The 16,720-nt window shown below is 46.8% G+C and overlaps 1 protein-coding gene across 1 annotated transcript in view; it reads left to right on the top strand.

Moving 5' to 3' along the window:
- Positions 1-16,720, top strand: part of CORO2B (coronin 2B) — a 425,059-nt gene that overhangs the window by 185,105 nt on the left and 223,234 nt on the right. The window lies entirely within an intron of this gene.

Below are 16,720 nucleotides of genomic sequence, written 5' to 3'. Positions count from 1 at the left end.
AACGGCTGACCTGTGGTCATGTTAGGCTTGGCTAGGGTGTGTCCTTGGCAATGTTCCCAGGCTTGCCTTTTCCCAAGCAAAGCGTAAGCTGCCTTTCACCCCTACTCCCCAATACACAACATATAAACACATTGGCAACTTCTTCAGACCAGGTTGCCAAGCTAGTGTGGAACTATGGAAAATGGACCCTGAAAAATTGCCCTGCCAGACCTTGTACTGCCCCCACATGGAGCACAGAACCCCCTTTTTGAAGGTCGATCCCTCTCACCTCCACAATCTGGTCCTCCATCACACTCCAAACTGCACAATCTGATTCCTTGGCCACACACTGATTTTTGAAGGTCATTTATAGAGGGCGTTAATGGCAAAAGTGGCTTCCGTCACTGCCAACTCATCAAACACAACACAGAGCAACACTGACCTATGTGGCACTGAACTGTGGGAGGCAAATGTGTGTTTGCAGCAGGGTCGGATTGGCCCGAAATCGTCCCTGGGAAGTGGGGGCCTTTTTTCCAAAAAGCCTTTCATCCTTCTTAGGTCGATAAATGAGTACCAATACAGGTTGGGTGATATTGTATGCAGATTTGTAAGGAGCCTAAGCGGAAGTGCTACGCAATAACATATGATCATTTGGCCTTGGACCTCTGCTTGGGTTCACAGTAATTTAGTGTACCTGGGTACACTGCTATTTGATGCCACTTCCTGTTTTGTCAAGGGGTGAAAGGTCGTGTTTCATCGCTTCCCGCGATTTCACTTTGGGGTGGGGTCAAATAACATCACGCCTGGTGATGTCCTCAGTGGTCAAGGGTCGTTAGGCGAGGGGTGGGCCACTTTTTTTGGGTGACCAAGCCTATTTCTTGTCCCAGTCCGACCCTGGTTTGCAGTGGCTTGTGAACAAGGGTGTTCTAGCCTACACCCAGGGCTCGAGTTCTAAAATATAAAGCGAGGGATCGCTGACACACCCATTGGGAATTGACATTGTGGGAAGTGGCCGTTTCCTTAAGTTAAATATGGACATTTCATTCTCGTTGTCTTTCACAGCTGAATAAAATGCACAGAACAAACATTTGCCAATAGAACATTTTTATTATTGTATTGCTGGCTAATTATAAACGGTAGACACCTTTTTAGATATTTTTACATTTAAGAATTCGAATGATTACTGTATAGCAGGATGTCAATATGAGACATTGTACTAATTCGCAGTCTACTATTCGTATGGGATTGCGGTTATGTGTGTAAGGCGCATGGCCGTGGTTCGAATCCTCGCAGGGGCACTACAACACTTCAAAGTGTGTGCAACAAACTGGTATTTTTTTTATTCCCAAAATATATGGGGGTTGCATCTCCCCTCAGAAATGTTGGCGGAGACTGTCTTCCCGCATGGTCCCTCTACGTGTGGCCTGCCTATCCCCCTGGAAGGGTTGGGTAGGGAGAGCCAAAGGGTCAGCTACTTGGAATAATCTCTGGCCCAACCGTTCCCTCTTGTACCTTAGGGGCAGGGAGGTTGTAGATGAGCGCACATGCTGTGACCTATCATTTGAATGACTGACCATCACTGTGCTCACAGAACTGAGACGATATGCCTCGAGGTGGCGAGCCGACCCGGTAGGTAACGGCCACCACCAAGTTAAGGGCCCGAGCGAAATCGTCCCTGGGGATTGGGGGCCGGTTTGGAAGGAAAAAAAAATTTGAAAAATACATATTTTTTTCAAAAAACATTTTTTTTCATTTCAAAGAGCCTTTCTTCCTTTTTAGGTCGATAAAGGAGTACCAATACAGGTTGGGTGATACTGCATGCATATTTGTTCTATAAAAAAGAGCTTAAGCGTAAGTGCCATACAATAACATATTTGGCCTTGGACGACTGCTTGGATTCACAGTAATTTAGTGTACTTAGGAACAATGCTATTTGATGCCACTTCCTGTTTTGTCAAGGGGTGAAAGGTCGTGTTTCATCACTTCCCGGGATTTCACTTTGGGGAGGGGTCAAATGACATCACTTCAGTGATGTCATCAGAGGTCCAGGGTTGTGAGGCGAGGGGTGGCCCACTTTTTTGAGGCGAGGGGTGGCCCACTTTTTTTGGGGGACCAGGCCCATTTCTTGTCCCAGTCCGACCCTGAGCAAGGGTTGCTTAACGAGGGTGGTGGGTTGTTACCCACAAGGTCGGCCGCTACCGAGTTGTATATCCACATTAGCACCCGTGTAGATCCCTACATGGGTGATCATGTTTTTTTAAATAATATAAATAAAACTTACCTTTATCCCGCGCCCTCACAGTGCCGTCAGCCAGGATGTCTGTTTACAATATGGATGACATCATCAATATTGAAGAGGGACGGCCTGGCTGACAGTGCTGTGCGGCATCGGGATAAAGGTATGTTTTTTTTTTCATTCTGAAAAAAACTCCATTATCACTGGTGTAGAGACCTACACGGGTGCTAAGGTGAAGGGGGAGCGGGGAAGGGAAGCACCCAACACCAATGAAACTGCTCCGAATGCGCTCTGAGCCTTCTCATTGGTTGACGGCACCTCCCAGGGTGATGATACATGTGCAGTTCTAAAAGGTTAAATTACAGAAATGGCCAAAAGGGATTATGATCATTCTTTTGAGTGTCCGGTTTATAAAGTGTGGAAGGGGCCAGCTGTGTTCTGAAATGTGCAGAAAAACGGGGATTCCCCTCTTATCCCAAAGGCATTCTCTAGCAAGCTACTCAAAGTTCCACACAATTCAAATTAGGTCCGTGCCAAAACAAGTGTCCCAACAAATAGTCCTGTGTCCCAAATTAAAAGAACACCACACAGTCTCTCATCCTCAAGGAGGGCAAGTCTTCTCCTTTTGGGTCTTCGCAGGAAAGATTTGTCTTGATCTTGGACTGCAGGTTTGCGTAGGCCGCTGATCCATGTACCAGTATTTTGGTGTTCGTCCTGATCGATTCCCTTTTTTGCATTTATCTTGGGGGCTCTCCCTTGACAGAGGCGGTTTTCTTCTCTCATCAAACGTGGCCCAGTTGCCACTTGTCAGATGGTTTGGGGCACTCTGCTGGGACACGGTCAAGAAGCGCAACCCTCCTTCCTCCGAGTAGGGCACAAGGTCGGCACTTACCAGATGCCTTGGAGTGCCCTAGTGGGGTTCAGGAGAGAAGCGTGGCCCTGCTCTAGTCCTCCATCCCCTGCCCACCTTGGTGGTGTTGCTGATTGGCTTATTCCTCAAGCATGAGCCTATGCTGGCCTCCCTTCTCCCCGCCATTGTGGGGATGTTTTGTTTCTCCACCTGCAACTAGGAACTCCTTTTGACCAACCAACATGGTCCTCCAGAACCTCCCTGTGCTTGCTAGACAGTTTGATATTTCCCCCTTCTCTCAGCCACCAAAGATGATCCGGCTCAATCTGCCTCTCTAGCAGCTCAACTCGCCCCAATGGTGTCTGTTTTATACCACAACCCTCTTTCCCGCCTCCAGCATCATCCTCAAGCCCGCACTCATGATCATCAGTCTGCTTCAAAGCATCCTCTCTTGCCCAGCCAGTCTCTCTCTCTCTCTCTGTCTGTCTCTCTCAGTCTGTCTCTCTCTGTCTCTCTCCGTCTCTCTCTCTTCTACCAAATGGTATTTCATCCTTTCCCATTGCTAGCACCATGCCTCTCCAGTTGGGCATAGCCTTCCTTCTTTAAACCATCAATATCCTCACCTGTCTCCTTGCAGATACTCTTGCTCTCCTATACCAGAGTTTCTTCCTCCTCTTTCCCAATGATGTCCCGCCTCCCCACTCTCCCCTACAATGTGTTACCCATCTTCCTCTGGTCCTGTACCATTCCCTTCTCTGGCACATGCTAGCCAGGAGCTCCTTCCTGAAGCGCCCACCCACTACTCCCCTCATGAAATGCCACAAGCTCTATATTTAAAATAGTATCCCCTTACTCTATGTACCGCACTTCTGCCTCCTACCACTTTCCAGTCCCTCCTTCTCCTGGCCTTGGTTGCTGTGCTCCACACACTCCGAATCTGAGAGGAAGTGGTATCGCAGGGCGTGCTGCTCCCCTGCTGCCTTGTCTTCCCAGGTGTGACAATGTGACGAATCAACTTCCGGGGCACCAGTGGTCCAGGGATGAATATCTGTTTCTAAACCACCAATTACATCAATTGGCCCCACACCTCTAGTACACCAGAAGGGATCCGAACAGATTGGAATAACAAGCAAATTATAAACCTCCCTGCCCAATTCTGTTAATGTGGATGGAACAGCAGGCTTATCTGCGCAAGGTCGTGGATCGTTGGTTAGTGGCAACACCGCGAAAATACAATTATTACCCAATGATAAAAGGGACTGTCCAGTCAAGGGTGTATACAAATATCTACTTTATTATTACTACAACAGACAATTCTAGTACACTACAAATTCACCACACCCTGTAAAGGAACACAGAGAACCGACAGTTTCACGTAGGAAAGGCATGCACTCTGGATACTGACAGGAGGGTAGTTGGTAAAGTAATCGGTCTTACTGTTCAAGGCTATTGGTTTCAGCACCAAAGGGGCAAAGGGTCGTAACTGTCTCTAGGGGCCTTCGGAGAAGGACCATGGGGGCAGAACCACAATGCTGAAGAAGTTCTTGGTACTCGACAGCGTTGAGGCGGTTGCAGGGTGCTTCACAGCCCTTGAGACAGAGTTAGTGGCAGGAAACTGCTGCGGGTACCAGGTGCCAGGCAGTTCGGCAAGCAAGCCTGGACGGACGTCTGCAGGCTGTCCGGCGCGGTGGCTCGGGGCCAGGAATCGTTGTCTCTGTGCTGGTTGGCTAATCTGGAATGCCGGTTGAGCCGTCTCGGACGGCGCTTGTGACTGCGGCATGACAACATCAGCGGTGCAGGCGGATGCGGTTTGAGGACTTGACTGTGTCGAAAATGTCCTTAAAAGATGGACGCTGGATGCTTGTGTGACACACATCATAGCTTCTTCGCAGGGCTCATATCGCCCTTTCAAGGTTGACGGTCCAAAGCTCAGGAAAGTGTTTGCAGGCAAAAGACTTGTCCTTTGTCCAGAGACTCTCTGGCACTTCCCACCTAGGAAGCTTGCTGGTAGAACCTAGCAGGGCACACTTTGTGCTGACTGGGTACCGGTTCTGTAGCTGCTGGATGGTCCTCTGAGTCCGGTATCTCCCTCTGTTCCCTGAGAGATGTTTATGGGAGGGATCTTGTTTCCCTCTTGGAACTCCTGGCCTTCCTTCATTGGCGGAAGATATAAGGTAGTCTGTGCCTTCAGCTCGGGTCCAAAATGAGTCGTCCTTACTCCGGCCAGTCTTCAGATGATCCGCTATGTGAGGGGTTCATCCCTCTTTTAAAGCCAAATGGGCCCCAGTGATTGGTCTAGGCTAAGCCTACCTTAATGAATCAATCCTGAGTCCCCACCAACAATCTTCTGTTATGAATGGAGTCAGGACCAGAGTGCTCTGCAACAGGACAGACAAGGGGTGACCGCATATACCCAAGTCCCACCCATCTTCCTATCTGTTGTTGATCAAAGTGTCTCTCTGGTTAACTGAGCCCTCTGAAAGCATAGGTTTTCCCTTCAAGTATGTGCTGGGTGCAGACTTCCGGTCTCACCCAAATCACATCCTTTGTCACTCTGAAAGGGCTCTGCTCTGCATGGACACCTGCGGTAACTGCTGGACCCGGACAGGCCATTCACTGCCTTTCATACAGGGTGGTGGGAACTAGCTTCAAGCTGACACATTGCATACCAAAGGGGTGTTAGCCCCGCCTTCCCTGTTGTGTGTCTGGCAACCAAGCCCCCCTCGGCAGGCTTGTCTCAATTTCCTCCTATTAGTATGCACGGCCACCAGCCATATAAGACAAAGGGAAGGCAGATCCATGGAGCCTTCGATATTCAAATTAGGCTGCCCATGGCTGGACATGGGTGTGCCTTCCTCCTTCTGGAGATGGTTTGATGTACCTGTGGCTGTCATATTCCAGCTTAATATGACCAGGGAAGATGTCGCCTGTAGGCTGTGTCTCCCTGGAGTACATGTGACTATGCATTTTGTGCGGGAAGCAGTTGAACTGTGTACGGAATGGCCCCACACAGTTCTCGGAGGTTAGTCTCCCATTATTAATTTTCATATATAAAAAAATAAAAAAGCCCAGGTGAGCGTACTCCCCGTGCGGATGGTCGAATTCCTCACAGGCAAATTCTGGCTTGCTTCCTTTTAAAGGCTGTTCTATCCTCTTCCTGAGTGACTTTTGGGAAAATTAGTTGCACTTGCACTTTTGGTTTGAGCTTAAGGGTTAATCGCCTGCTGACAGTTTGGATTTTCATCCAGTAAGAGCACAGAGAACGATAGATGCCTGTGCAAGTACATTGCCAGGGTAAAACTTGTGGACCTTGTGGCAAAGTGACCACATTGACTTCGCCACATTGACCTGGGTATGGTATCACCAAGTCCACAACAGCAGTCTTCTACAGTAAAAATATATACCCTGTCATAGGCCTATCCCTTTTGGATGAAAAAATCAGGACCGGTTCAGGTAATGGAAATTTGGACCCGGAAGAGGGTGGACCATACCGAAGACCCAGTCAGGTCTCCTAGGCCAGGAAAAAGACTGGAAAGCATGTCCCTTGGCCAGACTGCACAAACCATGTTAACAACGCAAAATGAAAGGGACTACATTTCCCATAATCCTCCTTTCCTATGAGAGGAAAATTCAGATCAGCAAAACCTGCTTGCATCTTTGGACCCAAGAATCTAATGCGGAAGAATGGGGTAACTCCTGCAAGTGCTTTACACCCTAAAAGGGGGCAGTCTTCAGGGACCAGCATCCTTCGTCTGTTTGATATCCAGAATGGCAGCAGGAAGCCCTGTCCTCGCCCGTGTAGTTAATGAACTCGCAGGCAGAGCCCCACTTCCTTCCTCCATGACCAGGAACAGAGGGGACGGGAGAACCTGTGTCTTCCAGCACAAGGGCAACCCGAATCACCTGTAGATGCAGCCTCCTCTAAAAGCAGGGGACTGTATACCAGCGCTGCACCAAACATAACAAACATTATTCCAAATGCCCATCCCACGGTAGTAATGCTTAATACATACCCTGAGCGGTTTGACACAGGAGGACACAAAACGTAATTCAGAGGGAAACTCCCCGGCCTGAGACAGGGGAACAAACCAGCAGCTCCTTCCCAGCTAGCAACAAACGCAGACGGAAATTGGATCCAAGAAGAAGACTTCCCTATTTAAAGCGTTCTCCATGAACTGGGGAGTACAAAGCATTGCTGCCATGGAGTATGCCCAGAGTGGACATGTGACCCATCTGGCCAATCAGCAGGAAACCTGTCAGCCCAATCACTATATGTGGGCCAGCTTCCATGATGAGAGTGGAATGGAGTTCTGTGGTACAGAGAAGGTGAGTTGTGGTGTTGAAGAGAAGGCGGAAGATTGCTGGAGCAGCAAAGAAGATTGCTGTGCTGGCTGTAAGACCTGGAGTGGAAGAACAGATTTAAAACCCAGAGAGGGGGGGAAGACTGTTGGGCAGACTGTAAGACCTGGAGTGGAGTGGTGAGCATTCACTCCTGGAGAGAAGAGGTTGATTGTAAAACCTGGAGACCAGGGCATGTAAAGCCGAAAACCAGAAATACATAAAAGGAAGGCGATTGAAGCAGAGACTGAACAGCAGATGAATATAGACCTAGCCACAGCCCTAGTCAAAACAAGCACTGGCAAATCCAACAGTTTGGGCTTCTGTGTAAGCATGGCAAAAGCACTTACCAGGCACTGCCATAGTTGTGTTAACTGGCCATCGATGGTAACAGGTGCAAAATGGTGTGAGTACCTGTGCATTTAATAGCGGTGCCTGGTTAATGCCCAATACTTATAGACAAGACAAAACGGTTGCAACGGGCTTGTATGCTGCCCTTTAACCTTTACATTTCCACCCCACCGAGCAAATGACGAAAAGGTGGCAGCGAGGGACACCTATGTTAAAATGTTAACATTATGACTCCCCAACCTCAAATTACTCAATGAAAATGAGCTCATTTGAGGGCAAAGATTGATGGTAAAATGAGCTCAGAGATCCCATGAGCAGGTGCTTTGGGTCAGGAGGAGCAGTGACTGGGCGGTAATGCTACAGAGATTAGCTGGGCTATGGGCAATCAATGGCTGGACAAATAAACAACACCTACAAGCTGTGTGTCCCTCCTCGTATGCCATTTCTCCCCATTTGTACTCTAATGCAATAGTTTTGACTGATAGGTGGCGCAATAGCCCCAACTTAATAGGGAAGAGGAAGCAAAGATGGGGGCCTTTGATGAGGGAACGACAGAGCAGGCGAAGACTAAGGCCATGGGGAAGGCAGAGCAGGAAAGGGCAGAGGCCCTGAACAGAGAAGGAGGAAGTGCCTCAAAGGTGGCAGAGAATGGAAGGGTAGAAACTGTGGCCTAAGGGGCAAAAAATGTAACGAGAAACAGGGGGTGAAGAAAGTAAAAGGTCCCCTGGGGACTTAACCAGGAAAGAAGAACATACTGTCCTTGTGACGTATTGGAGAACACTATAAACAAAAGAACAACCATCTTGACACCTTAAATAAAAAGTATCAACTTGAAGATACTCATTGTGTCATTTGTTACAACTTTTGACCACCTGTAAGTGATAGGGTTAGCTGAGTTTCCATGTTGCTCCCCGACTTTATTTGTATTCATTCCTGCAACTTAGTGGCCTTTTCTTGCGGGCATGCAGACCCCAATCAAGATCCAAGCTGATCTGCATATCCCACTCAAGCCTAAAAACCCTTATTCCCTCCATGCGACTGTCCCAAGTCAAAAGGACAATGTATATTGGCCACATTTCTGGGAAAAGAAAAGTGAGGCATGCAAGTGAATTGTGCAGTCAACCTCAACTAGTACCCACACATACTGGGGATTAGGGGGCACAACAGAGTTCACCACTGAAATGTCCCAGAAGCTGGAAACTGCCTCTTCCCTGAATGAATTGCACAAATTACCCCTTGAAATTATGAAAGAAACAGGCTCTTCTAACAGGCCAGTTAGAGTTTTGCCACACGCGAGTGTGATTACACCTGACAGCCACAGGACGAAATCCCTGTGAGCGTCGGATTTTGGAAGTTATCAACATTTGACAAAGATTGGGTGAGCAACATTTCTCGCTACCATCGGACAAGGCACATGTCAATACACCCGCGGCTTGCTGAAACGAATGAAAGCACATTTTGCTTTCCCTGAAAGTTTCAATAATTGTGACGATCCACAGCCTGGATAATTGAATTTCGTCCACATTTATACCTCATCTGAGGCCACACACGTCAACCAAGTAACTGAAAGATCGCCATATGTGAAGGGCGTCAACCTTTGAACTACCTTTGACATCTACTCTCGGGTATTTCCATACAAAGTCCTGAAGACGAGTCTAGCACACATCTTATAGCAATTTCATACTGGCTACAGAGTGTTTTTTTTTTGTTCAACAAACATTGCTAAGACCCAGAAACACACTTCTTGGTGTCGACACAGTCAAGGACAAGTTTATTGCAACTTGAGGTTTCATGAAATAACAAGATGTTCACCTCACATCCTTACTAACCCCACAACATTACCATTACAGGATGATTGTGTTAAGTTCAAAGAAATTGTTTTTGGTTGAAAACATTGACTTTCACTATGTTTTTTATGTGATGTTCTGTACAAACAAATGCATTTTTGTCTTTTCTTTTTAACATTAATCTTATTGAGTGTTTTGTATTCATAAATTAAAAGATGTATATCTCTATTGGTTCTGTCGCTATTAATTGACATGATAGGTAGCACTCTGCAACTAAACACACCTAGTACGTGTGTAGGCGGGTAGCTGTTTCTGTGGCACTTTTTCTATATATATCTTCTAACAGGCCTACAGCCCACAGGTTCAGCACAGGAGACCAATTAACATATAACTGTACATTTGTGTCTTGGAAAATCCAAGGCACCCAACCAGGTGTCATCTGCTCTCTAGTTTTGAAAGAAAATGTTTGCAATCGCTGTGCATGTCATACTCCATTTTGAGGCCAGAAAGCATTAAAAACAAGCATTGTCAAAGCCAACAGTTTGGGCTTTTGTTTAGGTATGAGCTAGGCATTTGACAGGCACTGATATACCTGGACATAAGATTGCAACAGCTGGAAAATGGTGTGCTTACCTCCACATATGAAAGTAGTGCTTGTCAAAAGCCTATTTAATACGTATATGTAAGCTCAAAATGCGGGCTTCATCAATATTGGTTTTAATTCTTTCTGTCTTCAGTCAAGCAGCAAAATGGAGTTTGACATGTGCAGCAATTGCAAACCTTTTCTTTTGAAACTAGAGACCTTCACTGCAAGTACAGATCATTAATAGCTGAAGGTACACTTGGTTAAGACATGTTATTACATTAGTAGCCATTTACAGCTGCAATTGGGCAATTAACTCTCGGAAGACTGCAGAAAAAACACTGTCAAGGTAAGGTGTTTTGTAAATGCTTGATGGAGCGAACTCAGAGATCCCAGGAGGATGTGTTTTGGCCAAGGAAGGGCAGGCAGTGGCAGGGACATCATTTCACCAAAATCCCAGGGGTAGCGGAAGTGACATCACACGGCCCTCGACTTCTGATGACATCACAGGAAGTCATGTAATTTGACCCAACCCCAAAGTGACATCACAGGGAGTGATGCAACACAACCTTTTACCCCTTAACAAAACAGGAAGTGGCATCACATAGCATTGTTCTGAAGTACACTACGAAAAATATGGTTATGATATCACTATGTGATATACATTTCATACAAGAATGGCTCACAATATGTTTCGTTAAAATCACTGTGGCCCATATTACCAAATTACTGTGAATGCAAGCAGACATCCAAGGCCAAACGATAATGATGTGTTATTATATAGCACTTACGCTGAAGCGCTTTATATAGAACAAATATACATACAATATCACCCAACCTGTGTTGGGACTCATTTGTCGACCTCAGAAGGATGAAAGTCTGAGTTGAGGTGTTTAAGAGCAGACTAAATCAGTGACTCACCACCTGAAGTGTGCCTGAAATGAACCTTAAATGAGTCTAGCAATTATTGTATAGAATTCCAGAAAGACACATTATTTGTTATTTCTTTTCTTTCTTATCTGGGGTCCCTGCTCAATGTGTTACATTTGTGGAACCCCCTTTTTGTGGTTTTTTGTGTTTTTTATTTTTTTTGGTTTTTTTTTTGTGTCCTTGAACAAGAAAGCCAGCCACTTGAGCAACAGAAAACTGTATGGCACTGGCCAGAGCTCAGGAACTTAAATTTATAACATTTTTTTTGTTTTGTTGCAGTTGCAAGGGAGACTTCAGGGGTCACTGCTGCGACCCCTAAATGATGTCCATGGGCAGTGGGTGGAAAGGAATAAGGATAGGCATGGCCGCAGTCAATGAGTGTGCAAATACCGTGTGTGTGTGTGTGTGTGTGTGTGTCCCTCCTCATATCTCCTCCCCCCGCTACCTGAACTCCGATACAACAGTTTTAGATTGTACAGCCCAAACTAGAAATAAGGGATTTGACAATGTTTGTTTATGCTGGAACAGTATGCTGGTAAGGGGTTACTATGAGTTGGGATGGGGCTAGGGTGGCGTTATAAGGGTACACAAATGTGGGCTTGGCGGATGCCCCCCGCTCCCAGCCCCCCAAAAAGAAATTCAGTGTTTTTCGGTATTATGGTCGCAATGAAATGTACCACTATGAAATTTGGGTCGGTAAAATCTCATCTAACCGGTTTAATTCCGGTGATCAAAATAGGTCAGGGAAAGAGGTTGCCCGGCAGGTGTGGTACTATGGATGGAAACCGGTTGCTCCAAAAGGGGGTAAATGCATAAAAAGCCTTAATGCGCAAATTCAAGGTTTGAGGATTCGTCAGCTCACGGGTGAAACGGAGCGAGGCGCCCCATTACATCACAGGGGGTGGCGGCACAGACCTTTTCCATTGATTCATCTGTTTATTGTGCGCGATCTGGCCAGGGGAACCCCAAGGTTTAAGGAATGATGTGTCTCCGGATATAAGTAGGAGGAGGGGTACAATCCGTTAAAATAAAACCAGGAGTTGGAGGAGGGAGGGGTGTGTTTGGAGGGGGGGGGTGAAGTAGGAATGATGTAAATGCAGGCCGAGTCGAATGCTTCTACACCTCGTTGCATAACGGATCCCTCATACAGTATTTTACAGCAATATTCTAAGTAACCGCGAGTCGAGTCTCTAAATGAGACCACGGAAGGGTCACTCGATCGTGTGAGCAAAATCAGCGGTGTCAATCCGAATGCCCCCATCAAAACCCCGAAGGCCCCTGATCCATCCCTCCAGGCAGAGTAAACTACAGAGCAAAGTGCTGCTCCAGCAGCCGGGATGATCTACCCGGCTCCTCCCGCCCTCCCCCTATAGGCATCGGTGAGAAAGTCACTGTCACCAGAAGCTGATTTCCTGCAGACCCCCTGGGGTGCAAAGCAGCCTAGCCGAAGCAAGGTAAAGCATGCACAAACCAGCGAAAATGTAAAGAGTGAGAGTGAGAGAGAGACACGGAATAAATCGCCTTTCCATCAAAAAGTGCCTTTCTTTGACATAAAATCACATTGACTTTTCTGCAGATGTCCCTGGAAGGAAGGCACCATGTATAAACAAAGAATGCAATTATTCTGAAGTCCACAACATACACAGCAACGCCCTATCAAGGGCCATTAGTTACTGGGGTATTACAAAGAAAATACCATGCCAGACACACACATGTTAATTATCTGATCACGGTTAAATCTAAAATGGTTTCCGAAATACCAGTACAGGTTTCTACAGGCGTTTACCTCAATGTCACGATACAGTGTAATTGTACACCAGGGGCCAAACATTCAACCTGCAAACTACTAGCCAGCCACACAATAGTCACTCGCCACTTCAGATCTGCACATGCACACAGCACACCATGCCTCACTTGCAAAGAGGCAAATGTCTCTAGAAAGTGGCGAGGGCACACTCTTCACCCCTCCTTCATGAATGTGTTCAAGGGTATTGCCTCCCATCGAAACTAACCTTTCAAGAGTGTATCACGACATGGAACCAAAGTTGCAGCGCCGAATACAGGTCTTCCAGGCACTTTGACATGTTAAACTGCTCTAATTTTTACTGGCATGCAGTTTGCCCACTGACCTTTTTATCTGGGGGTGGCAGAGGCAACTGAATCAGGGATTGTTGCCTCAGTTGTGCTGTGGCCAAAATATGTCTGTATACTATACGTCCATTGTTTCTGGGGGTGCAAAAAGGGTTCCACAATTTCGCAGCCGCCACAGAGAAAGCGCGACCCCCCAACCGCTGGAACTGGTAGGGAGGAATCACAAGAAGACAGGAGCCCTTAGACCGTAGGGCCTTGAGTTCATCCGTTAAACAAGGCCGAGAGGGGCGACCCCTCAGCTTGCGGACGGTAAGCAGGGCTAAGGTGTCTGCCAACCCAGGGAACATTTTTGTTAGTGTGGAAAAATGTATTGTACCTGCCGCTTGTTAGTGTGCCTGGATATTGGAGGCAATGTCTGCGTTATAGGCTTTTAACCAGTTTTGACAGAGTTGATATTTGCCTTCCATCTGGTCACGAGCGACCTGTGCCTGAATCAAAAAAGGGCCTACTAGATGGTCGGACCATAGAATAGGGAAAAGGGGAAAAGCCGTGACCAGGGGGTCCTGGCAAAAACTAGGTTGCATGTATTACCAGCTAAATGAGTCTGAGCAGACGCCGGTTGAATCAGACCCACATCCTTCATTGCTTCAAATAACTGTTTCTCTGCCATTATGGCAGGACAGTTAAAATGAAGATTAAAATGTCCTGTATTAACCAGGTGCAGATATCTTCCAAATCCGTGACAAACTCAAAGAAATAGTCACAGAAGGAACCATGCGCCATGGTGGGGGGGGGCGGTAGACCACCAGAATGTGTCGAATGGGTAGAAATGACAATTTTAACTAAAATAGCTTACATTTTTTTCATCAGGGACACTGGTAAAATGTAGACAATGCTTTGAACATCTCACACTCCTTGCATAGGGTTTCTAGCCAAAGGCACGGCCGTAGACTTGCACACATCTGCAGGCCCGCAGACTTGCACACATCTGCCATTGTACACCACTGGAAGACACCTGGCACAACAACTCTGCCGTCAGAATGCAGCTACCGTTCACAACAAAAATTCCATTAGTAGCTGCACACGTGTCCCTCCCGCTCTCGCATACCCTCTCTAGACCACTTCTCGCCACCCATCCACATACCAGCTCAGCCTGGGGGGCTTGCAGGAGGGACTTGGCCACCCCTCATATCTTCGTTTTGGTCATTATGCACACATGCATACTAGCACCTCCTCAAATTCTTCCCGTACAGGTGGACTCGACCGAGGGCGTTCAATCTATAGCACTTTGTGACTATACTAATGGTGAAGGGCGCTATACAATTGACATATTACATTACAGTAGGTGTCTGCATACTCTGGCTCCCATGTTTTAGACTACGACTACCATGGTCCCTCACCCTTGACTAGGGCTAATGGGAGTTGTAGTCAAAAACATCTGGAGAGCCAAACTTTGTTGACCTCTGCCTAACAGAATTGTTTGTAAATGTTATGGCTTTTTATCCAATTTCTCCCGAAAGGGCTGTTTTAAAATCCACTGTGTCGTTTTGATCTATTATTTAAAAGAACAATCTTTGGGACCCTACCAACACCGCTTGTGCTAATTTGGGGAGAAACACACACTTGAAAAATCCACCAGCTGCTACTGTTTGTTACTATCCTGTTAATTTTCACAGGCCGCCTCTGCGGCCCACGAGAGGTACATTTGAATTCAATCCAGCCTACTATCGAAATGTGTTTACCACCTTTAGTGTAATGATGTTTGTTTATTCAGAAAAGATGAGAATCAACACCACATCCATTTTCTACAGAGTCCGTCGCTAGCGTCTCCACAGACGGAAACAAAGTTTATGTCAAAGTCCTAAAGAACTGTAGCGAGAAACAGCTGTCAACTTCAACTATTTTTTTCCCTCTAAAACCACAATCATTATCAGCAACATGGAGTTAAGATGGATCTTGCTTGGTGTTACAATCCAATCCAGATGTAATGTTTTCGATATGCATGGGGCACGCGTCTTCAGGGTTTGACACGGGTGTACCAGGATGTCCTTAAAAGAAATAGCAGGAGCCTATAGTGTGGGGGCGTGACCCAACAGCTAAATTAGACTCTGGGAGATACCGGCCTGGATGTTACCAAAGACCCCCATCGGGGCAATTCCCCATATCCCCAATTTCAAACTGAAAAAACTGTACAGACTGCCACACACTACACTCCCAATAACATAGGGCAGATCAAATCACGTTTTCTGAAATACGGTCTCAAGCACACTTTATACTGAATTTCAGGCTTGAAATGCTCTCTGTAAAAAAACTATGCTGCCCCTGGGACTTCGTTCTCGCCTATATCGTACCTAAAACAAAGGTAAGCTTTGACAGCCTCGCTTGTGCAAAGTGACCATAGAGGCGAGTGATAATGGATCGATCAAAAAGATAGGAAGCCAGAAAGAATGAGCAAACAGAAAGGTAGTGGGTGGCTTAATACATGAGTACTGGAATAAATTGACAGGTGAAATTTAGCTGTGAGGAGTAGGTGGAGACTGACCAACGGAGGAGTAGGACCCGGAGCAGTACAAGTGGAGTGGAGTGGAGTGGAAGGGCATTTGGCAAAATAATATAGGTGCATAGACAGGCATTCTTCCTGTCAGCACGTTGGGCTCCCACCGGGCCAGCAAAGACCGCTTCTTCTCCAGCATGCCATCCAGGCGCTGGCCCTGCTTGGACATCCAATGCCCCACTCCTCGTCGCTGATGGCAACTATCCACCATGAGCCTAAAGTCGGCCATAAAGTCCCCCAAGTCCTGGTTGCGTCCCTGTTGGAATCCTTCCTCCATGGCCAGCGGCTCCAACTCTTCCCGGGTTCGCCCTGTAGGAAGGCTGCCACCAGTCCACACTGTTTCTCGTGGAGGAAAGTCCCTGCCACAGCTCCGGACATAACTCCTGCTCCCAGCCTGGGTGCCCTCGGCTCCTCCACCTCCTCCATGGGCCCCACCGAGGCACCACATCGATGTCCCACAAGCGACAGCAGCAAATCCAACCTCGGTCTATAACAGTCGAGGCAAGGAGACTTCATACAAGAGAGCACAGAGTAAAATTCACCAAAGAGCTTAGAAACAAAACTAGCCATCATTTCATTCCAAAGTAAAGCAAGCTCCCAAAATGCTAATTAATTTAGCTATTTAAAAAAAGATTATACTTGCATGATTCAATGCATCATTTTATTTGGATGATGCATGGTATCTTTCCCATTCAAAGATGGACGCTAGTTCTGGCTTGTTTCCAGAGAGCTTCCTTAGAGACAGTCATCCAAGATGGCTCCTTCCATGGAAGAGCTCAAAGAGTTCTGTAATGTGCAGCAATGGGTGGGATTAGACATAGGGATTAGCCTGGCTAGGGGTAAGGAATGGGAGGGATCCATAACCAAATGATGCCAAATGCACTGTGTATCCCTCCTCAGATGTAATCTCCATTTAAAAGCATTACAGACCCTCAATCGAAGCCCATATTTCAAGCTCTTATCATAACGCTCTTATTTTAATGACAATCGTTTCGGCTTAAAGATAGTGCTTTCAGCACCA

The sequence above is a fragment of the Ambystoma mexicanum genome, chromosome 11 (genome assembly GCF_040938575.1).
Source record: "Ambystoma mexicanum isolate Mex_15411 chromosome 11, UKY_AmexF1_1, whole genome shotgun sequence".
NCBI classification, from domain to species: Eukaryota; Metazoa; Chordata; class Amphibia; order Caudata; family Ambystomatidae; genus Ambystoma; species Ambystoma mexicanum.
The sequence above is the reverse complement of the archived record's forward strand: the minus strand, read 5'-3'. Positions and strand labels throughout refer to the sequence as shown.